The sequence below is a fragment of the Meleagris gallopavo genome, chromosome 6 (genome assembly GCF_905368555.1).
Source record: "Meleagris gallopavo chromosome 6, MGAL_WU_HG_1.1, whole genome shotgun sequence".
Classification (NCBI taxonomy): domain Eukaryota; kingdom Metazoa; phylum Chordata; class Aves; order Galliformes; family Phasianidae; genus Meleagris; species Meleagris gallopavo.
In genome coordinates, this window is record NC_139409.1 from 1,615,078 (window position 1) to 1,638,690 (window position 23,613).

Here is a 23,613-nt window from a genome sequence, read left to right on the forward strand (position 1 = left end):
AAATGAAGAATGGTTTGGGTTAGAAAGGAACTCTGGAGATCATCTAGCTCAAACATCTCTGCTGTGGGCAGGGCTATCTCCCACGAAACCAGGTTGCCCAAAGCCCCATCCCCTCTGACCTTGAAACTTCCAGAAATGGAGCATCAGATTCTCTACCCACTGCCCCAGTTCTAATGAATAAGTATCCACTCATCCACTTTTATTCAAGAAACATTTAGAAGTTGTACAAAGAGACATGGTTTAGTGGGAAATATTGGTGGTAGGTGTGCATGGTTGGACTGGATGATCTTGGAGGTCTTTTCCAACCTTGGTGATTCTATAATTCTATAGTTAGGTTAACTGATGTAGCCTTTGCCACAAGTCAACAGCAACTCAAAGTTGGCTGCCATCTGCATTTTTTTTGCGCAGTCAGGCAGTTTAATCATCAATAGTTCAACTACCAGTGAGAATCTGAAAGGCAGAAATACTTTGTTAAAATGTAAAGCAGGCAGCAGATCTCACTGCCACAAGAAACTGAGAAGCAGCAGTTTGTAAGAATCAAAAATGAACTGAAGCATACATGACTTTCAGAAATGTACACAATTCTTGTAGCAAAAAAAAAAAAAGTGTACACTGAATAATAATGAAGTATTAATTAATGAAAAATAGGTTGAAGTACAATAATAAACTATATCCTTCAAGACTTAAACTTCTCCATCCTTGGAGGCATTCGAGGTCGGGTTGGATGGGGATCTGGGCAGCCTAGCCTGATGGGTGGCAACCAGCCCACTGCAGGATTTGCAATTAGGTTATTAGATCCCTTCCAACCTAAGCCATTCTGTGATGCTGTGATACTACAAATACCTGATGTAAGGGGTATAATATACCCAGGAACCTTATTGGGGGCTTGCTTTGTACACTGAATGAGCCCCATATTTTTCAGTAGGAGAAAATATTTGAGCGGTGTGAATTCAACTCTGTGCTTGCAAACAGAAAGTAGACAGCCTGAAGTCAGCTAGATTGTAGATACATGAAAATAGGTTGGACAGGTTGGGCAAATCCCACCATATGCACTGCATAGAACAGGGGGCAGGTAAATAACTGAGTGAACCTATATGGATGTTTGCTCAGATACTCATGAAGCCCAGTCCCTTAAGATAGCTGAGATGTATATGCTGTTGTGGCAGGCACTAATAGGGTCTCCAGCACCACTTCTCTTTCCTGCAGCAGTTTAAATAGTCTTCCCCTGCAGCTGTGATAGTATCTCTTGCACCTCTTTTTGCATGGTTCATGTCTGTTATTAGCAAATCAATTTTAGCTATCAGCAGGGGGATGTAGATTCAAATATCATTTTCAATGGGGTAATAAGTGCATCTCCACTGATTTCCTGCTGCTGCTAATGCCACTTTTCCTCAAGAGCTGCTTAATAAAGCAAAATTCGAAGTCAGAATATTGTCAAGCATTAATTTAAAAATTATAATGTCAGATATAATTCGATAAAAGAAAAAAAAAGGAATAAATAATAAACAGAAAATTCACTCATGACTTAAAATAGATCTGGTGAGGGAGAGATAGAAAAAGATTGCATGGCCTGATGTCATTCTCTGCCATCTTCGGCAGCTTGAAATGCATTAATGCCTTCTGGCACTTATAATAAAGACAGGTGAATGGTGATACAGTGAAGCTGAAATTCCACTACCTAGGTGGAGGGAGTATGATACACTAGCATCTCTCTCCCCTTCATGGAAGATAAACAAACCAACAAATAAAGGCTTGCAAATTATTTCATATTGAAGCCCCTAGTTCTCATCGAAAATGAGACTGTTCAATACCACTTTTTCAGGATGACAGGATCTTAGGAAAATACGAGTTTCATCTACGTCAAAATTAAAACTTCTTTAGTTAGAGAAAAGATCATCATAGAGTTTCTGAATCAGAATGTGAATCAGACTCCCTGGCTTCAATGTGCACAGAACTTCCCACATCTGGGACTTTAATCAGGAGGTCCTCTAAGGCAGCAGATGTAAACCATTTTGCCCTTTGCCTCCATTTTCAAGAAGCTAGAGAAATCCTAACTTGTTAAAACAGTATATTAAAATATTAAGGATTAGCCATAGAATTCATCTCAAGTCACTCTAAACTTGTTGCCTAAAATATGAATCCAACGGCACTGAATATACCTTTGGTTAAATTCAGCATCCACATAAGGCTGACAAGTAGGAGATAGGACCTAATAGGCAATTTCAGGTGGAGTAAGATGCCTATTTAAACCTAATGTCTCCTTCCAGATGTGCATGCAATATAGGAATGCATATGAATTAGCCTATCTATTTGCCTATACAATCAAAGCAATGAACAAATTGGCTTTTTTTTAACAACACAGAATTTTAAGTTGTGCTTCACTTGTTGTATTTTAGATGTCTTCTTTAAGATGTAATGAGCTCAAGCTGCCTCTCTACAGATTGAGGTTGTGCTGAATTTGGTACATGTGCTGAAAAAAGATATAAGAATTCTGATGGTATATTTCTTAGCAAAATAAATATAATGGAGTTCTTACCAAGACATTTTGTGCTTGATTTTCTCTGCTTTCCTTTTGCTAGATCATATTAATCTCTGCTCAAACAATAATCCCTTCTAGCAACATCTATCAAATTTCTGAGAAACAGAAGGTAACCTTTTTTTTTGGATGAAAGCACGTGTGTTTGTGTTAGTTCTGAGAGTGCTCTTTCACAAGAGAATAATACCTTAAATAAATAAACTTTTCCAACAGCAACAAAAGCAAAGAGATTTTGCTCATTTCACTGGTAAAGTTCTTAGGAGTTTTTTTGTTTGTTTGTTTGTTTTTGTTTGGTTGGTTGGTTATTTGGTATATTCTTAGGTCAGCTTTTCAGTGCTGGCAGAGAGACCCCAGAGCATTCATATAACTCATTTGAAACAGTGAGAATGGGCACTTGAAGTCCACCACAATCAATGAATGATTCTTGGCATTTAATGAACTACAGATGCTACACACAGCCACTAGATAATGGATGTGTTCAGGTGACAAAGGGGAGAATTCACAGCTGTTGATGCACACAGCTTTTAAGCCCTCTTCCATGTGCTGGTAGTTTTGTATAGAAGATGGAAGATAGGCTTCTATCTCTATTTCTTCCTGAGAAGATGAATGTGACTTCAGGAACAATATTTTGAAAGTGATTTAGAAGCTACGAGGAGTTATGTGTTCTATTCTTTCTCCCTGAATCTTATCTGCTAAGCACACTGTTTCCCAAATTTCTCCCCAGAACTCTGTGTCACACAGACAGGAGTCCTTTACCCACTATCTCATGAGGAGTAAAGAAAGGTTAAGTTGTTGCTTCTGTCCTTTGTTATGATCTCTGCCTGCATTTCTCAGTTGCTAAATCTACCAGCTTAATCCTGTAGGGGTATTTAGCAGGAGAATGCCTGCTTCTTTTTAGGGTATCTGGTCAAGGACCTTTTCCACAGCAACAAGGGATAAAAAGAAAGGGAGGTAGTTAGGGAAATGGCTCTGCGATTCTCTGAAAGGGTCCTACAGAGTTGTGCACAGAGGACCAGCTGCTGGGGGTCTGGTGTGATGGGAATTTAATGCCTGCTATTGGAGTAGCCAAGGCTGTAGGCCCTACCAACAACCATCTATTGGAGCAAGTGGGGTCTTCTCCCAGCCACCAGGTGGGAATAGCTTGTATTTCTGTGTCTGAATCCTGTAGTAAACAAGATGAAAACTACTGACCTAAAGCATAGTCTCCTCTCAATCTCTCAGTCACCAAAGTAATGTTTTTTTTTTTTCAGAAGAAGGAATGATACTAGTATTGGATTTGCATATTACCTCCCTTCCTACTTTATCAACTATTAGTAATATTGATATGGATAGCTGGAAGTTCATAAACTGGCAGGCGGAGGAAATAATTGAATTTCATCTCCCACCTCCTATGACTAATTAAAGTCAAACCAACATCTCACACACACCAGTGTCACAGCCAAAATATTTTCTTTCTTCTCAGATTGAGTTCTTTAACATTAACATGTGCATTAACAGAACAATTTTCCTTGAATAATTAAATAAAAGAGGAAGATTGTTTTATTACATTTTGTACTGAGTTCCTTGGAAAAGACATAATGGATGAATCACTCAAGAGAGATGTTTGGAGAAAAGCCCATCCTGCAGATCTGAACTAGTTGATAGGACTGAGACAAAGGAAGCTGCTTGGGTGTCACAAGAGTAGGATATTTGCAAATCCAGTAAGTAGAAAAGAATGAGCATCTGCAAAGAAAGAACACTAATAAGCTGGGCTCCTCTGGGCCTACTCTCTTAAGTAGGATGGTAATAACTTAAGTGAGAAATTTAAGAGTTCTTTATTATCTTGGGAATTCATATTTCACCTGGATCCCACTTCAAAGATCTTATTCTTACAAATCCAGTCAAAAGCTTTCTTGTTTCTAAGATCTACCCTTTATCCTCCAAATTCATGCAATTAGTATCATCCTAATCAAGCAAACAAATAAATACATAAATAAGGATTAAATTGGTCAAATGGATAATAGTTTGTATTTTAAGCAAGCTAAATGATCAGTTCTAAATTTCCTAAAACCCTAAATGTAGCACTGTATTTTGAGGTTAGTTATTCTGCATATAATCAACATAATAACCAACAGAATGCAATGTGATAAAACATTTGTAACAGTATTCCATAGCTACATATTGAAAAGTAAATGCCTAAAAGTAATTTACAAATTAAAATCATTTTAAATGATCATTTCTTTAGTTTACTAACTTAAAAGAAAAAAGATCCTCAAACCAACAGTCCCTCTTTCAATAGTGTAAAAACAAGTACCTCTATGGTCAGTCATTTTATTAGAGTAAGCAAATAAAAATAAAATAAACTATTGAGGATACTAAGATTAAAGGAAAAGTTTGTTCTAGAGTGACTTTCTGAAGTCCAGCCTTTTGAATGATGTTGTCCTTCTGCATAAATTGGAGATAGATTCCAACTGGAAAGAAGTAATTTTGGGAAGTATTTGGGCTTACAAATTCATATTGCTTGTCATTAATATTTTAATTTTCTTTTTGGTCCCCATTCCCATGAATCTTAATTGATCAAGAGCTAACTTAGGAAACAGCAATACGATATGTTATGCAAAAAAAAAAAAAAAAAAGACTAGGTGACTTGCATAATCTTTTTTATTTGTTAGTCTGAGAAAAGATTATAACTGAAATAGTCAAGCATGTGAAATAGCAGCAATTTAAATAAATGCTCAAGTATTTCCTGAGGGTAGGAAATGAAAGCTTATGATAGCACATGCTATCTGTCACGCTGTCTGGCATGTCAGATGTCTATTCTCATCACGTGATCCATTATGTGTGTGTTTGGGAGCAGAGGATGAAGTCTGATGAGTCAGAGATTCGCAAGCTGCTTCTCTTCTTCTAACACAAACATGGTTATACAAAGTACAAATGTTGTGAAGATGGTGGGAGATAGCTGGAGTTATTGACCACCTCTACTCTGGGTGCCACTAAGAGCAATATTCAGATGGGGTGAAACAGGGAAAGAGTGAGATGAGACCTATTCTGCAACCAAAAACTTTACAATCTCCTCTCTAAAAAATGGGAAGGGTGGGAGGGGGGAAGGGAGGAAGGGTGGAAGGGAGGAAGGGAGGAAGGGAGGGAGGGAGGGAGGGAGGGAGGGAGGAAGGAAGGAAGGGAGGGAGGGAGGGAGGGAGGGAGGAAGGAAGGAAGGGAGGGAGGGAGGGAGGGAGGAAGGAAGGGAGGGAGGGAGGGAGGGAAGGAAGGAAAGGAAGGAAGGAAGGAAGGAGGGAGGGAGGGAAGGAAGGAAGGAAGGAAGGAAGGAGGGAGGGAGGGAGGGAGGGAAGGAAGAAAGGAAGGAAGGAAGGAAGGAAGGAAGGAAGGAAGGAAGGAAGGAAGGTAGGAAGGAAGGAAGGAAGGAAGGAAGGAAGGAAGGAAGGAAGGAAGGAAGGAAGGAAAGAGGCATACTCAGAAACATTGCCTACTTTAACCATGCTTTCCCTTGAAAGCATCTGAGCATACTGTCACACCCACTGCAGAAAAGATGATCTTCAGACTTTCACAGCATCTACATGTAATACCAAAAAGTTCTGAGAAGTCAATTGTTAAGCATGCTTCCTGCCCAATGTTTTTGAAGAAGAGGCAGACCTGGCCCATACTACACACAATCATCTCTCAGGTTTCTTTCCTTAGAATGTGATAGAGAAACTCTAGGACCCCCTCCCACAGCCCTCTTTAGCTCCTTAGACTTACAGCCATCTTAGGTGCTGATCTAGGTGACCAGAATAGACATTTAATGTCCAAACTGAAACCACTCAGATCTCTTATCCTGGTGTTTCAGTCACTGCTTGCTGAGCACGAGACAATAATAGGACACTTGGTTCTCTGATAAAAGTAATACATGTGTTAGTAATAGCAGTAAAGGTGGAGGTGTAGCGTAGGTCATGCTATGTTCCCACGTAAATGCAATTCTCTGTGTGTAGAGTCAAGTCAGTTCTCACCATGGACCACCGTCTCAGCTCAGAAACAGTTTTAAGGTCATTGGGGTAACTTCAAGAAAAATAAAATGATACACACATTGAGAAAAAAATTAAGAGGGAATTGGACCCATAATTGCATGCCTCTCGTTAAATATTCAAAAGATAGCACAACTTTATCTTTCAAGGCTCTAGTGTATCTGTTTTGTTCTGGGACAAATGCTTTTAGGACTGGTAATGTTCACCTCATTGAATCTGGCACTTTCTGTAGCCTCTGTTAGTGGTTAATCCTTCAAATCTGCTCCTCCTGTTAGTGTTCTGCACTGTTCGGTCCTTGAACTTTTTATACTAACCAAATAAAAGTCATTAATTTTAAATTTATCAGTGTTGCTATGGCTGCTGACAAGTATATGCCAGATAATGTTTTGAATAGCAAAGATATATTGTAGAGTTTACAATGTTTGCCAGCTTCATGGCAATAAACACACATCACAGCAAATAATCATATAACAATTTGTAGATAGAAATGATTGAAATTAATGATGCTTATAAATTTTTTGGGGAGGTAAGGAGCAGCACTTGGATCACTTTTCAGGTGTTTTCTGCTGTCATTTTCTAGAAATGACCTGAGATGGATCAGGTCAGACATGACCTGAACTGGGTGGAGAAAAACAAAGAGCATTATTCTCCTGAATAAAGCGTGGAATAAGGCTAAACCTAGTAATATAAATACTCCTCATATCCTCATTTAATTTTTATATAAAAGGGTCACTTAAATTAATCAAATCTATGGGCTTTATTCAGCATCCTGTCATAGACATGTCCACATCTCACAGATAGCGCGTTAGGTTCTAATTATTCCCATTCATAGTCCAGATGTTTAGATAATAATAAACTGTTGGAAATACAAGGAAATTCTTATACACTTTAGCTTGATAGTTTCATCATCTTGAAGAGTTCAACAGAGCAACTGTTTGTTGTGTTGAATTTTATAGTATCACTTATGACTTATCAAACTTTATAGAGCAAACTGTATGTTAGCTTTACAGCAGCTGAGCCACTGTAATATTAATCTCAATTCTGATGGTAACTACCTTTTATGCAAGATGTTTCTTGGAACTGGGGAAACTAAAAGATGAGCTAGACATCCAAACATCTTTGACAGAGAATTCTTCATTCGCTAGAGGGAAATTGTGCAGTCTGCTCCAAAGCAGCATTCAGCTGCACAACCAACAGGCTGAAATAAGTCATGATGTGCAGAGAGACTATTGTTACCTTGCTTCCATCTAAGACAGCATTGTCCAACACGTGGCCTATTCTGTTCAGGAAGACTCCTGTTTAGAAGCATTTGCTTTCTTCAGAACCCAGGGCTCCAGTTTCCAGTTTGTTGCTTCTCTACATAAATACAACACATGAACGTGTAGAGGTGGCACTGAGGAACATAGTTTAGTGGGCATGGTAGTGATGGGCTGACAGTTGGAACTGATGATCTCAGAGGTCTTTTCCAATCCTAATGATTCTACGATCCTATGAAGAGATGGAGAAAGGGAAACTTGGTGGAAAAGATGCAAAGACACTCTTCAAAAATGCCATTTCATGAGTAACAAGTAACACTGCGTTGATTAACAGCCAGGAATTTGCTTGTTCATTCCTCCCACATCTTGCAGAGCTCCTGCACAAATAATCACAAGATGTGGTGTTTAATAGAATTAAAGGCAAAGCAGTGCCTCAGTGTAGAGCTTCTCATGCTTTGTTGTTCACCTAGAGCATAAATTATCTGAGAAGATCAAGGACAGACATCGCAGTGAAACATTGGTCGAGAAATTATCTTCAGAAGGAGATTTAATTTCTGTGCTTAATTATTAAAATGGATTTAGACTTAAATTTGAAAAAGAAGGGGATCTGCTTCCTAAGGGTTAAAGGAGGTATCAACACACCCCAGTGCTGCTCTCGTTCTCAGACATATTTGCTGCTAGCTTAAGATAAACTGCAAAAGGTGACATTAATCATAATTGACTTTGTATATCTTTAGTGATGACTTTTACAGCTGAATTAGTGGCACTGAGGTCCCCTCACAGGCTTATCATTAACATGCAATTCAGCTGTTATAAACTGACCATCTACCTTACGATGAAATGAACTTTGCACTCCCAGCCCCTTTTTCTCTCTGCTCACAGAAGGAAGTTCCAAGTCGTGTAGCAGATGTCTGTGTTACAGATATAACTGCTTGGTCAGATGAACTTGAACCAGCAGTAGCATTCTGCCCTGTAGACTTCATCTCATCAACTTTTAGATCTCAGCATCAAGAGGAGGAGCAAATAAGCTTATGCAGTCATTGAAGTCATTGGAGAGACCCAGATATTTTAAAGTCCGAGTCAAACTGTGAATCACCTGCCCTGTACAGATGTCTGCTTTAGGATTAGAGGATTCTCTTCTTGGAGTCTCCTAAATTTATTTAGCACAGCTTCAGGAAATAAAATTTAATATTACAGTTATTAGCTCAGGTGCAGTTGAGGTGGTCAGGAGATGTCTCCAATACATAGAAACTCTTTCAAGAGATGATACAATTCTCCCTTCTCACCTTTTACTTCTTACTCATGCTGAACCAAAAGAAAAACGAGAGGCATGGGAATGATGGTGCATAAAGGTAGCACGGTGCTTTTAAAGATATATGCAGATAAAATAAGTGTGTAGAGTAACACGTAAACCTCTTGACTGAATAGAGATGAATAGATCATTAAAACTTCATTAAATGTAAAGGCTTGTAGCAAAAACAATGTCAGTGACAGATCTGCTGTAATATAGACCTTATTTCTCTCTCCTGAAGTACATATGTGAGTTTAGTAAATCTAGACAAGTGGAGATTTGTTTTTTTTTTTCATCCTTTTCATGGTCTTTGTGTTGATCATTGCTTCCAGCCAGAACTACTTTATTGCACCTCTTGAACTGCTTGTAATTGAAATTGCTTTTTTTTTTTAAGGCTGAATGCTGGAAGAAATATAACTTATTCAATGTTATTTACATACCCAAAAGGATACTTAGCCTGGAAAGACAGAATTGCAAAACAACAATGGTAGTAATAGTAGTATAATACTCTTATATATTAATTTTTCAGGGCATTTACAACAAAATGTAGAGGTAAAATACTTGCTCAGGCTTACCCCATAAATTGTCAGACCAGCTACAGATAAAAATCAGAATCCCTGCATTTCCCTCCAATTCTTCACCCACTGGACCTTTCTGTGCCTATGTATTTTTAAGTGACATGTAGAATCTTGAGACAGATTTAAGTTTCCTTGTGTTTTACATGTGGAGCTTCTGCAGAACCTTCACTCGTGTCACACTTCAGAGCCAGTAGACATTCTGCAATCTTCAGCCACCCTGCTGTAGAGATGCTGTGGACAGGATTTCCTAGACCTAGGTTTAATTAGAGGCTTCACACCAACTGCGCTCTGACAGAGCAGGAGCTGAAATACAAAGAGGGATTATACCAACTTGGGAGACTCAGAACCACAAAGAGGAAGGATCTTGCATGTAGGATCCCAAAGAGGAGTTGTGGGAGTGCAGAACAAACTTGGCCCATAGCTTGAACACCTCCAGCATTCAAATTTCTGCCTTCACCTGGTGGACCATCAGGTCTGGAAACCGATCACAGCTTGCTGCATGCTTTCTGTTTGGAAGTATAGGTGGCCACCAGGTAAAGACTAACACCACTGTTTCCTGTGGAGCTGGCTTTGTGCTGGTGGTAAGGAGATCATGGTGAACACAGGTTCCTCAAGGTTTCTACTGTGTTTCCTTTACTATTAAAATCACCTGCCCAAGCTTCTGGGAATCTCAATTAGTCTGTATTCAGTTTCCCAGCAGCAATACATAAAGGTGAAGATAAGAAATGGAAAACTTGAAGCACTCAACCACCCTGTAGAAGATATTGAGCAGTGTTTAGTCTAAGTAAGGAACAAGAGTTCTTAATTTCTCAAAAAGCAGCATAAGAATGTATCTATTTTCAGTTAGACCATCCATCCACCTGGGCATATTCCAGCCTTCCTTTTACAGGCCAGGCTGGAACATAACTCACCCTCAAAGGCAACATCTAAAAGAAACAGTCCTTTATTGAGGAACTGTGTTTTTAAATTACATTTGACTGTACCTAACTGCATGTTTAGAATTGGAGATACCATTCATAATATTCCTATTCACCAAAGCTTATCTGTTTATGCCCTGCTAACCACACAGCCATGCAATGGGTAGTTTGATGGACTAGGAGTTGGAGGATGAGGCCATAGTTTGAAGCTTTCTGACTAAGAAAGGCATGGTCTATGTACAAAGACATCTTTCAAATACTGGGGAGTTTCAGTGAGGCAAGAGAAAAATTATTAAAAACATTATAGTGTTAGTTGGTAATTCTTTGCTCAAAAGTAGTAGGGATGTATAGCAAAAAAAAAAAAAAACAAAAAACACCCAACATCATAGCAGTGTAGCAATCAAAAAAAAAGGCATTAGCTACTCGTAAGAGAATACTGCAATTGAGATGAGCTTGTAAAACTTGTGGGGTTTGTATGTTTCCCTCGTTCTAAGTAACTTTTAAAATATTCTAGACCTTTCTGGAATTCTTTGTGCTGTAACCATTGGGCAAGCATGTGTTTAGAAAAGTAAATGACTAATTTTCTAAGAGCTCCATACCAATTAAAACAAGCACTTTTAAGAGCCATATTCCTGTAGCAGAACGTTTAATGATGTATTTAATCATGATTTTACAAGCGAAGAACATTTAGTCCTAAACCTTATTATCATCACGGGTCTCCAGACACTGAGGGACATCAGCATGAATTCCCACAAAAATTATACCTTGCCATTCCAGTATGGTTATTGAAAACCAGCAGCCAAGTTTTGCATTCATTTTAAAAGAAACCTCCCTAGGCAGAAGTGGTATTTATAAGGTTAGATGAGAGCTTTTTATAAAAGAATTTAAATTATGACAACATTACAGGTCTGTCTTGTTTAGACATTCTTGTTCTGATGCTTAAGACCTATAAATGCTTGAAATGTTCTCTGTTTTAATATAATCAATCTTGTATTTAAATCAAGGGGCAGAATGACCTTAACAGCAGTTTCTCCAATGATGAATAGACTGCAGCTTGCAAACAGCCACCTGTGTTTGTCATCACTGTCCCCCTGTTGTTTCCTCGTGCCTGCCAGTCCATTGCTGCATGTGCCTCTTCCCTAATACACTTCACCAAGAATAAGCAGATAAAAAACAGGTCCTTAACAAATTATCTCTTCTTAATTAAAACAGCTTGAAGAGTGCTGTGCTGAGCAGACCTGCTAACAGATCTGAGAATAATAAAACCTTCAGAAAAAGAGCTTGGAAGATGCCTGACCACACTATTTTGAGTATATCATATCTAATTCCTTGATTCTTTTACCCAGAAATGTCTGCAGAAAACTTTTTCTAAGATTCTGTATTTCAAAGCAAAAAACAAAACAGAGGCTGTTGGAGTCACTAGTGTTTTGTGTAGCTTGCATTATGCTCATTTGTAAAAGATATCATTCCTCCTCTCCTTGATCATAGTCACTGCAATTACTGGTATGTGTGTACAGGACACAAACTTTCTGTCCAATGCATCATTTGTGCCTTCGTGCAGATCTCTAGGAACAGTGGGTGAGAATTTTTCTACTCAGATTTTCAGTAATTGAGTAAAGGATGGACAGATAGAAGCTGATGTATATTCACTTAGAATGCTTCCACTACACTGTCTTTGCATTAGTCCTGTTCATCGTCCAATGTGTCCTCATTACCCCCATCCAGTTTTAGTTAGTATCCATTAATCTTTTATTCTCCCAGACTTTGGAATCTGGATCTGCATGCCATTTCTGTTAGCGTGGCTTCAATTCTCTAATTTCCAGTCTTTAGCTTCATCTGATTTTTCTGAAGAGTTATTGGTTGACATAGAGAAGAATGAAAGCTCTTCAGTACAAGTCCAGTTTGCAAGCAGGTCCAGCTTCTCATTCTCAGCAAAGCAATGAGATATGTGGCCAGTGGAGGAAATGAGCCAACAGTATGGACAGAACTGGCCCCAGATTGATGAAACATTTTTCAGATCCAATAATGGTTCTCAAAAAGACTTCAGGGCTCTTTGTTATTATTGGGTGTTTTCTCTGTCATGTTGATGGGATGCAGACCTTCTATCTTAACTGTGTTATGGTTAGAAATGGGCAAGGCTTGTTCTGGCAGATAGTAGGATGACTGAAAAATATAGCCAGGACGAGAAGAAGGACGAGACAGGAACATGCCCCATTTGTCTAAAAAAGTGAAGGAAATGCTAAACATTTAGGAAAACCGAATATTTCTTTTTGGCATTCTGAGAGGAAAATGATTCCTTTTGATTTTAAAGCTGTTATTAGTTTAGAAATCTGTCTTAAAAAAAAAAGAAAAGGCTTAAAGGGTGACATTTTAGTATTCCATTTTAAGTCGAGTGTTTCATTTTCAATGAACTCCAGCTGATGTTTGGTTGTTTTATTAATATTTTGTTTATTTCTTGGTGAAACATTAAATAAAACTGTTTCTTCTCTGCAGACAAGGCAGCCTAAGCTTGGAAAAGTATTGCATCAATTGTAAAGAGATTTAGGAGGTAAAGTAGTAAAGGAAACAAACTGAGGTAGTCCTTATATATATAACATGCTGTCTGTGGGCGTTTACTTAAATAGTCACTCTTGTTTCCTTGGTAGAGATCAAATCATTACACGTAATGTTGTCTAGAGAGGAATGAGTCTCTTCATCAGGTAGACCGCCAATGTAAGATGATCAGACCATCACCTCCCATTTCTCTCCAGTGACTACAAAGGGCCAAGAGAAGACTACTTCAACTGCAGAAGATTGTATTACAAACATCTTAAGGCAAGATGCCTTCCTCAAGGCACAAATGAGCAAGAAACCTAACGGGACATGACTATCTGATGAAGAATACTAAGCCAGGGTAGTTGACTTTTGTGAATATACAACTAAACAAAAACAAGACACAAGCTAATAACCACTAGTGGGACATGGTAAGAAGACATGCAGCTCACCGCTGGCAGCTCTGAAATGAGAGAAGAGATTTGGATGGGGCTTTTTTGTTTGCTTGGGTTTTTTGTTGTTTTTTTTTTTGGTGCTTTGCCATTTGATTCCTCGAGTGGATCATTTGTGCCTTGCAAAATAATTAGGGGATCTGATTCTATGGAGTAGAAATGATTGATTTAGGAAAAACGTCCACATCGTTGATGGGAAAAAAAATAATGAAATCTATAGGAAATTTTATCCAGTGAAACGCTGTATCAAGTGAAAGATTTTATAAAACATTTAATTATGGTTCACTGTGAGTTTAATGACAGATCTCTGATCCTCTGTGATATAAATGTATTTTCAGAAATGGAATGCTGATGTTTTCTGGGCTAAATACATTAGAATGATTCACTCTTAAGATATTAGTTTGAGCAGACACTAATTTTTTGAAACAGTTAGTATTCTTTTGTCTATTGTGAAACTTGGCTCTGAACTGCCTCAGAAGTGGAAATGGATTCATGTTTAATAATGTATGTCCTAATAATTAAATAGTAATTGCATTCTCTTTCTGAGAAGTGTGTTTTATTGGGTACTATACATATTTATGTTAAAATTTTAAAATTCATTAATATTCTTTGGTTTTAGACTCATACTTTGGTACAGTAATCTATTCAGTATCATAACAAGATGACAAATTAATGTTTCTTTGCTAATATGTTTGTCATATGAGAAATCATTTCAAATAAAAGAAACTCTTGAATGCGATTTCTAAGTTATTTTACCACATTTAGATACATTTATTCTACCACAGCAAACATACTGAAGACATCTGGCTCAATCACAAATTCATCTGCCTTTCAAAATCATGTATCACGTACATGTTCAAGCATATGAAATTTGTGTTTCTATTTACACTTCAGTCTGACATTTGTTTTCTGATTTCACATCCATCTATTTAGTCAATTCATAATTACTTACTTAGTTTTCATCTTTAAACCTATTTTACAAGTAGTTCTTTTCCACTGAATATTCCTCTGGATGTCCCCTGGACACTGAATAAATTTGAGCTTGTGAATGCTCATTCACACCAGTAACACCTATGGGCCTCTGTTCTGTATGGATCAGCAAGTGTTCAATTTTTTTCAGTTTAAGAAAGTACCCACATTAATCTGAATATTTTCATAACATGCACTTGACTGCACTTTTTAGACCAATTTCATGTATTCCATGGATTATATGTATTTTGGCAATAGCACTGACAGGCTTTGGGACAGAGCAAAGGTAGAAGTGGTCAAGATTAATCAGATCAAAATTATCTGTCCACCTTGACTAGATGGCTCTCCAGAGGAGAAACACGATTTCAGTTGAACTGCGGATCTTGCAAGACAGAAGATCAATTTTTCCACATTCATAGAAGAGACAATTTTGGACAGTATGTGGTTAATCCCAAGCAAAGCAAATTTCTTAAGGTGGTCCTGAATGATTTGCCAGTGTCAGACCCTCAAAATGCTCTTGAACATACACATATATTCCATCCTTTCTTTCTTTTTCCCACACTGGCATTACGTTCTTATGAATCCATTTCCTCCCCACTGTGGTCTGTTGTGGCCAGAAACAGGTTTCAGACCCACTTGCCCATATGCTGTGTGTCTATGGCAACCGACTGTAGATGGCTAATGACACTCATTGTCTTCTCTGTCTCAGTAATGTTTATCTGCTCACATCCTGATATTGACAGCAGACAAGTAAAACTCAGATAAGGCACTCTGTAGAAAATCATTATTTAGTCAACCTTTTGTTATCTCTTCACAGACAATATGTATCCAGTCAACATATTTAGTGGAACGGGGGGACGTTATTAACTGCATCCTAAACAAAACCTATAAGACAAAACACCACTTGCTTTCTGCCAGTGAGAATCATTGCATTTTCCTTAAAAGCTAAAAGGACACATGACAACCAGAGGGGTTTTTCTCAAAAGCAATTGAATTTATTTTTTTTTTTAATTTTTTTTTGCTGGAATAGATAGGAAAACTCATTTTCCTATCTAATTTAGAAAAAGAAAAGAATAATTTCATTAAAACCTGAAGACAAATGAAGGATGTTTGATTTAGTGAATCTATATTTCCTTTGAAATTCTGAGAGAAATGGAAAGAACCAAACAAGAATTTTCCTATGCAAATAGCAAAAGCCAGCTGACATCAGTTCCTGCTTCAACTTTCTGAAGTCCTCAGTTTTCCTTTCAGTATTGCAGTGGCATCACTGCTTACAGTTTTGCACACAAGCAAGGCCTTGTAAATGTCCCACCTGACCATTCTGTATTTTGGATGCAAAGAACAATTGGTAGGTGTCAGTGAAAACTGCTCTCCATCACACTGAGGAAACACCCCACAAATCTGCCCTAAACAACTGGAACTCGTCTCTCCACCATCGTTTTGAAAAGAAGAAAACTGACAGAAGTCATTTAGGCGTAGGTGCATGAATTTGATTAGTTCTATCAAATTTGTCTCTGCATTTTGGAACATATGGTATTTTGATCGTCGGAGCTCGGCAATCTGCTGGCAGAAGTTGCTGCAGACACTACAATGAGCCCATCTTAATGACATGCAAGCCCACCCTCAGAGAATTCATCATATCACTTGCAATTGCAGGCTCCCAGGATGAGGAAGGCATTTGGTACGCCACCTGGATTGCTAAAGATATATCAAATGTGGATCGTGATTGCCACGATGCAAGGGTTTTGAACCTTTAACAGTTACACATCCATTTCTGAAGATGTTTACCCTGTCTTCTTTCTACTCATAGCAAAGAAAAAACAGTCTGAAACTTTTGGTTGCATGTGGTATTTGTAGATATAGAAAACAAAATCTGTGTGACTGGAGGTGCTGTCCTTTTATGAATTAGAATAAGTAAATGATACTAAACAGAAATAGAACAAAAATGTGTGCCAGCTTGAGATATGTTCTCCAGATATCACTTACCTTTGCAGACACCCATGAGGAATTTTTTTCTCAGAACCAAAGATACATCCCCTGGCTCTATGTAAACTCCAAGCATTTACTCAGATACACCTTTCTAAATTCCTCATATAACCAATAAAATAACTAATATTTTCATTCAGAAATACAACCCCTCCCAAACACAGGCATTCAGAACCAGGAGGAATGACCTTCCAGAGGTGCTTCACTCTTCTCTGCATAGATAAGCTAGATATATAATTTATACTAAACACCTGTCTTTTATATGACCTCCCTCTGTTGAGCTAATGCATTCACACAAAACACTTGTCAAATCTTAAACTCATAACAGTTCCTCTGTCCCTATGAGAAATTTGTTTTGCAACATTTTCTAGCATTCCTGACCAGGCACTTTCACCTGCTATCCACAGATTATACGTTAACTTCTGAAAATTTTAGCAGTTTTAAAATACTGTAAGAATAATTACCAAATAGTCTGGTCTCTATTTTCCTTGGAATCTCCACCTGGAAGAGAAAACCACAAATAACTGAAGTTGTAAATGAGAGAGGAGTTAGTAAGACTGTTTGGTCACTGAAACAAATCATCAAGAAAGTGGTAGATTTTGTTTTCCTTGGAAGCTGATGCCTTCACTCAAAAGTTTGCAACTTTAGAAACTGCATTAGAGTCACACTCATATCAGTTTGCCAAATGGAAGATTTTCCAACATATTTCCACCAAATCAGTATAGGAAAATAGTCTCAAATTGAAGAGTGAGATCTTTACCTGAGCAATACTCTACAATGTCAGGGACCACAGTTTCCATCCTTCCTTCCTTCCCCACGTGCACTACAGTCAGTAGGACTGATTCTCACTCCTGAGCTCCATGTGTTTGCACTATAGACCTTGAAGTCGTTTTTTATTATGCTGAGGAGCAGCTTCGGAGCTGATCCATAACATCTCAGAGACAGAAATAGCTCTTGGATTGCTTTTGAGCCCTCTGACATGAGCACATCTACCTCCTTGGACAGGAGGTGCAAAGGCAGAATATTTTTTCACATACTTTTTCTATTTATTGCTCTAGTCTAGATATGTATTATGCTTGCCATGCATCCTTATCATGACACTCAGAGCTGAAAATGATATAATGACTCCTTAGACCATGTTATTATGACATCTTTGGAACTTGTTTTGGGATGTTTGGTCTCTAAGGCAAGTATTTCTGTAACAGTTCTTGTGTGTGCTAGCATCACTTATTTAAGACATACTTGCTGCTGCATTAGTATTTGAATTTTCAACTATCTAATCTCTAAAAAGATGCTCCAGATTGCGGCATCAGGAGTTAGACAGTAATTAGACAAAATTTCATCTCAACTGCTAATGAATATTTCAACATAACCAGAACCCAAATAACACGTAGCTCTCTCCTGACAGCTCAAAGTCCATTGTTGGGTAAAAAGAAAGAATTAAAAATAGCTCAGTATTGGTGGCACAGCCTGTTCCTCCCTCACCCTTGCACTTTCCACCCATTCAAGTGCAATACAATGAGTAAGCATTCCTATATGTCCAATGATGTGGATAGGAAATCATATGGCTTGGAGTTGCCATCTGCCCACCAATGCTTTGACTGGTGCCAACTAGCACAAGTCCCAAACAATGCCTTGGCTGGGCTGAGGAGCAAGCGTGCACCAATGCCCAGGAGTCTGTTGTGGAGGAGAATGGGCAAACAAATTGGAAGACAATAGTTTATAGATTCTTGTGTTAAATTGTTTCAAGGCTGAGAGCAATACCCAATCCAATGGTGCCTGAAGACAAGTCCTGAGGTGGAGCTTTTAATCTGCTTTGTAGTAAGAGAGGCACAGATGGAGAAAGCAAGGTTCATATTTAGTTCATCACTGGATGTCATCAAAATTTTCTTTGGCCTTTGAAGAACATCCAGTGCAGGTGAGGCCACTCTCTTATCCAAGGCTGTATGAGCATCTGGTGGGTCCCATAGCCCATACCTTTTGATACTAAAAGAAAAGCAGAAGAGAGAACTCACTATTTGTATGACTTTATTCAAGGCAACACTTAGCTTATCTTAGCTATCTAGTCATTATTTTCCTTTCATATGCTATTATAAATATGTAGGCTGGGCTTGTATTTACTTTGGGAACATATGTGCTTCCTAAAATGGAATGATTACAGCATGGACAGGTTGTCTTTTTTTTGGCTTTTGATAGCAGACAGATTAAGCAGTCTGCGTGTGATGATGTGGTGAAAATACATTAAATGTTTGATTCTTTTCTATTACAATCATTTGTTTTTAGAGTGTAATTTTTACTATTTTTAAAATCTTAAGCCTTTTTTGCTTTATGTATCCACTAACACCTTTGGGATTTGTTCTGCTGATAGGTATATCTCTATTTTAATTGTATTACTTTTTGCTTTCTTGCTTACCGTGAGCAAAGAAAATGTTTTTTCTTCACATGGAAAATAACTGGTGAAAAATGAGAAGAAAATGTCAGCTACAAAACCCCAAGATCTCTGACACTCGTGCAGTCAGTGCAACCTTTCTATTATTTGTCAAAAGAAAAGAGATAACATATTGGAAAATGGGCAGCATAGGAACTGCTGGCAGGCTTCTTTAGCTAGGACCAAGAAAATATTTTTGAAAATGAAGGGGCAAAAAAGATCTTTTTTCTTTTTTCTTTTTTAAATAACACAGTGGTAAACATGGCTTTTATTCAACTTGGAACCCACAGGGCTTAATCCAAACAGTTACACAGGGATTGTCAACATAAGCCTGGCAAGGCAAACAGCATCATAGCAGTGTTGGCTTTTTTTTTTTTTTTTTTCTTTATTCACAGAAATGACTGTGCGAGTGTGAGTCTGTGCATGTGTGAGAAACTTTCCTCCTGTCTTACAGCTTTATCTTTTCCAGCAGTTAAAACAACTTACAGGAACTGTGCTATTTTTATTTCAACATTTTGCAATGTGTAACACACTTGGGAATGTTAACTCTTTGCAGAGCCAAAAAGAATTTTTTTTTTTTTTTTTTTCCTTTCTGCCATCATTTTACCACCAGTGGGCCTGGTTGTGCTGTTTGTGATTCTAACTGTCTAACATTTCCCTTCTTAAGACTCAGTTTTCACAGCTTGCATCTTTGCAAGGCAATGGACTGGTCGCTAAAATTGTCCAGTACAGTTTCTGCCTCATGCTTTTGTCTTCTTTTTCTGATTTTAAATATAAAATAATAATAATAATAATAAAAACTAAAAACAGCAACATCACATCTATGAGAATGGTAAAAGAGGAATAGTTGCTTTGTTCTTGTTAAAAAAGCCATCATTGTACTCATGCCTTTCTGCTGCAGTAGGTACTGAAAACTGGCAGAGGACAAAGTTCTGAAATGTCACTGTCTGCACACAGATAGAGGAGAGCATTTAGTAATCTTAGATGCTTTAAATGCTTCAGCAGGGGATCTAAGGACACTAAATTCAGGACAGCTCAATGAAAGTTCAGCCAAACTGATTTACCGTGCAAAATGTTCCAGACATCAATAGAGGAGGCATGTCTTCTTCAGCTCCATCCGTGTCCAATTTTTCTGCTTTTTGCATCCCAGCCCTTAGGTTAGACCTCAGAAAGGTCTACCTCTCAAAATGTGAGGTCTTAGACCTCGATATGTGGGATTTAAACACATCCTAGGAGTGGACGGTATGGGAGATGTTCATCATTGTTTGAAAAATTCGTAATCAGTCCTTATCAAAAATGGTGCTCCCAGCTCCTCAGTGTGGGAGACTTCTCCCGTAGAATTTCACTTCCCTATGGGCACCAAATGTAGTCTTGGAAAAGTGTTGGAAAAGTGATCAAAGCTCATGGGAGACCCAGGATGAGGTCACACTAGTTCTTTGTTTAGGGCAGAAGCTTCAACTCCCTGCTTTTTTTTCTGAAAAGAGTGGATGGTTTTTAGGATTGATTTAGAGCAGATAATTCAGATTCTGTTAACTGTCTTCTGGAAAGGCCTCTATTACCACCTCGATGAATGAAACATTGCTGTTACCCCAACGAATCCTTGAATCACAGAGTGCTTTGGGTTGGAAGGGACCCCAAGGATCATCAAGTTCCAAGTCCCCTTCCACAGGTAGGGCCAATGACCTCCAGTTCTGATACTAGAGCAGGCTGCCCAGGGCCCTGTGCAACCTGGTCTTGAACATCACCAGAGATGGGGCATCCACAGCCTCTCTGTGTAGCCTGTTCCAGCACCTCACTATTCTTTCTGTGAAGAACTTCCCCCTGATATCAAATCTAAATCCTCCCTCTTAGAGCTTAAAACCATTTTCTCTTGTCCTATAGCTATCTATCCTCATAAAAAATTGATTCCCCTCCTGTTTATAGTCCCCTTTTAAGGAAGGCAACACAAACCTCCTTAAGATCTTCTGCTTCATTTTGCCATCTGTCCAGGACCCTGAAGTGGCTTCACCTCATTCTGGATCCAGCAGAGAAGCTGATGATATTCTGTGCTCAGTGCAGGATGTTTGATTGTTCTTCCCCATGGAGACATGCTGGAGGAAATCCTCTTTTGTCTTGTTAGTCCCTTGAGCAGCACATTGTCAACATCCTCCTTCACCACACAGCGGGTATTTTCATGACCTCTATCAGTCTCTGACCTGACGTCGTACCTTTCAAAAGTTGAAAGATGTTTCCTTTATATGTCTTCTCCAAGTAGGAAAGCAGTCGTCTTGGAAGCAGACCTCAATTTTGGACAGGGATCCATTGAACTGGCAATATTAAAACGGATCTGAGATAGCAGAGTTTGCCACTCAAGATTACCTTATCACACCTCTTGAGAAGCCTTGATCACACTTCTACTATAACGATGTATATATATGGTGAGTTGCATTTTAATACTGTTCAGTATGAAATTCAAAAGAACTCAGTGCCAAAAAAAAAAAAAAAAAAAAAAGTAGAAGAATAAAGAGGTATAATCTTAAATATTTAAGCATGCTTTCATTTATTAAAAAAAATAAATAAATAAATAGAACAGTCCTGTGGTTAATTTGTGACACTGACTTTAATAATTAAAATAAATTCATGCAACTTTCCAAAGTGGCAAAATTCAAACTCATTTCAGCACCTTCTGCATTCCATAACACCACAGTTTGAGCAGTGTTTGATTCCCTGTGATATCGCATCTACAGCTGCATATGCAGCTCCAGGTGAGCCAGAATAAGGATGGGAATAACTTATTTGATCTCTGAGGAAGCCTTAGTTTTTCAGCACAGACCAAGGAGTCTTGCCATCTGCCTTGGGCTGCAGGAATAGCTGGGGTGAAAATTTCCATCTGCCACACCACAGGAAGACTATAGCAGAGGAAGAATTAAAAGATCATGAAGTGCTGAGAACGTGACAAATGATAGAATACCGACTGTAAAACTAAGCATGCTGGATAGGATTTGCATGCTCAAATTGGAGCCACTTAGAACATTCATGTTTAATGTAAGGTAGATATATTTTAGACAGATCATGCCTCCAAAAGAAGTCAGCTCCCCTATTATAACCATTTACATTGCAATGAGGGAATCTTGGCTTTGTCAGCTCAAGAAGAGATCAAAGTCCAGGACTCAGGCTTGAACAATGCTCCAAATTGCCCATGTTGCCAAAACTGGAATGGTCTGGCATAGATGTGAACTTTGCCTCTCCCCTGCTCTCCCATGCACTACCCACACACAGTATGGGGAACAGCCAGGGTCACTGGGCCATACGGGAGAGTGGGGCAGATCTGGGGGAAGCTGTGTGAGCGAACTCTACTTCTGCAGCTGCCCACAGGTATGCAGAAAATGCACGTGTTCATTTTATGTGCTTGTATGGAACAGCTGCTGTGAATATCGCAATAAAAAGATATTAAATCCAAGTTTAAACAAGACACAGGATTATTCATTAACCCACATTACAGATTCCTCTCTGTTTTCCTATAGCTATTATGAGTTGACAGCAACATGAGGAAGCAATAAATTACACTAAAATACGTAATAATTATCAATAACTAATCAAATTAACAAACCACTGGACAAACATTTAATCATTACTGGCCTAATTTCTCCTCTTAAAACTGTGAATAGAAGAGTTTCTTTCTACAGCATATTTCCTTTTTGATTTAAATACATGGTAAGGTTTTCAGAGAAAAAACATACAGTGAATCCAGCAGGACCAGTATCCATTTTATGTTTTTTAGGACAAGCACTGCGCAGAAGCCCTGTCTTTATTACTGAACTGAACTCCTTTAAGACTTAAAACAAGGCATCAAATGCCCAAGAGTGGTTTTGGGGAGTACCACTGGAGGCTGCTGACCCAAAAGGGCTGTTGCTCACAATGGGGAAAATCCTAGAAATTCACAAATATACAAAAAAACTTACAGTTTCGGGGAATATTCCTTTGCCTGTCTTTAATTCAATAGATACATTCCCATGAGCACTTCTTACAGTAAAGTTAGGAGAACTACGTTACTCAATACAAAGGATAAGCATGGCAAATCCCAAGTGTTTTGATTCACTAACAGGTAATTCCTATAGTTCTTGATGCTTAGCCAGAGAAATCAAGATGAAGAAAATGGCAAATATCTTTCAGTGTGAGAGCACTCAGACAGAAGTATTAAGACATAGCAGCTCAGGACTTTGATAGAAAACAGAATTCTCAGCAGTACCAGAGCAGTGCTGAATTTGGTGCTAAACAAAGGCAAAACTGCAAAATTTCTGGTTCCCAGGGTTTGAAAGTACGTATAGAACATAAACTTAGAGGCAGAAACTGAAAGGAAAGAATAAAATGGAATATTTCTGGAATATTTCTTTATTGCTTGCTGTATTTCACGCAATTCAGATTTCTCTTTTAAACAGTAAACTCCACTTCAGCCCTAGAGAGCTAGAGCAGTCTGCTCCAGATCAAAATGGAAGATTGTGACGATTTCTTCTGGTCTTCATATCAACAAATCCTTTAAACAAATGCAGGTCTCCATGCAGAGCTTTTGCAGCTCTCTGTCTCTCTGTATATATTGTAGCTGGCTATAAGTCTGGCCATTGAGTGGCTGTTGTGTGCAATAAATCAGCTCTGTTAAAATCATAAAAGGTAAACATACTATGTTATGGCAC

At 38.4% G+C, this 23,613-nt stretch overlaps 1 long non-coding RNA gene across 1 annotated transcript; it reads right to left on the bottom strand.

The window, feature by feature from the left end:
- Positions 1-5,777: 5,777 nt before the first annotated feature.
- Positions 5,778-21,021, bottom strand: LOC146544051 (uncharacterized). The gene is made up of 4 exons (XR_014884088.1): positions 20,894-21,021; positions 18,280-18,501; positions 16,980-17,016; positions 5,778-8,022 (listed from the first exon to the last, which is right to left on the bottom strand). It is a non-coding gene; the product is annotated as an uncharacterized LOC146544051 (long non-coding RNA).
- Between the last annotated feature and the right edge of the window lie 2,592 nt (positions 21,022-23,613).